This window comes from Echiichthys vipera, assembly GCF_963691815.1.
Source record: "Echiichthys vipera genome assembly, chromosome: 16".
Taxonomy (NCBI): Eukaryota; Metazoa; Chordata; class Actinopteri; order Perciformes; family Trachinidae; genus Echiichthys; species Echiichthys vipera.
In genome coordinates, this window is record NC_139841.1 from 20,529,890 (window position 1) to 20,531,353 (window position 1,464).

The window sequence follows — 1,464 nt, forward strand, 5'->3', positions numbered from 1 at the left end:
CATACCCCCCAGCAGGAAGCCTTTTTGTGGGATTGAGACAGCGGGCCTGCTGGGCCTGGCTGGGCCTGGCTGGGTTGAGGATAAGGATCAGGCTGGCTAGAGTAGGGTGGCAGATGGCTGCTTGAGCCCATGTGAGACGACACACCCCTCTGGCATCCCAGCTCCCTGAGCTTAGGCCGATGTCACCCACAGAGGCAGTAGAAATATTGCAGTGGGGGGGGCGCATTAGAAAAGCATTAAAACAAACACTGCTGTCTGATAATTCCTTTGTTTTTGTCCAAATGGGGAAGGTTTCTTCTCCTCTGTTAAGCCGTGCATGTACATGCTTTGTTAACCATGTCTTTGATATAATTATTATATATATATTTTTTATCATTTAGTGTTTTTATTGTTGGTTCATTTTGAAGTCCTGTTTTTATGATGACATGTATGTATGACGTATTAGTGGTAGGCCTTATTGCACAGGTTTGATTTATTTTTGCACTGTTTTGCTTTAAAATTTTATAAAAAGTTTGCATTTGAATCAGTGCTTTTGGATAAATATTAAATATCTCAGTAGTGAGACGAATGGGTTGAGCATAGCGAGGATTTTAGGATGTTTTAATGGACTAGTGGCCTTGTCATTCATCCATCTTTATAGCTCTCTTGTCTGGAGGCCTGCAGAGCCTGTGGCAGCAGAGGGCATGCTGAGGACTAAACAGTTGGACTTATTCACATCATTCTTTTGCTGAAGGAAAAAAAATTGACATGATTAAAAAAAAAAAAGAAGAAAGAGCATGGCACACAGAGAAACAGAAGCAAAATGCTTCTTTGAAATGTTCTCTCCTGCTCAAGCCATTCTCTGCAGTGGACATTTTGCAAGTGTTTAATATCGACTGTATTTGCTTTGTTTCTGAGGAAAATTACAACTATTAACCTGTGTATTTGAAGATGACAATGACAAAAAGAAGAAATCTTATTGTATGACCTCATTAGCTAGACATATGTGACCCTTTTTCCAGCTAACGTGTGTACTATGATATTGACGTTCCAAGCCAATCATGTACCATTTGTAAATGGGCTCTATATATAATCTGCATATTTACACGTATTGGAATAGAGAGGGATGTGCAACAGAAATGTTACACGAAGGAAGACTGTGGTTGTGTGGCTAGAGTTTGCCCTTCCCATGCATTTCTATCAGGAATTAGTTTTTTGTTTTGGGAGTCGTCACACACACACACACACATTCATGCACATATACAGTATATATATGCACATGCATACACATACATAGTTTCCCATTGAATCTCTGTGGGCAGTTTTAAGTGTTTTTATATGATTTTCTCTGTCTTGCATCAAGAATTAAGAATCCTGTGTGATAGAAACACACCCCAAAAGCTTAGTTAGAAGATTAGGGTGATTTGAAGCTCACAAATGTTTTTGGCGGTGCAGCCTAATCGTCTGTGTGTGTCTACTTAAGAA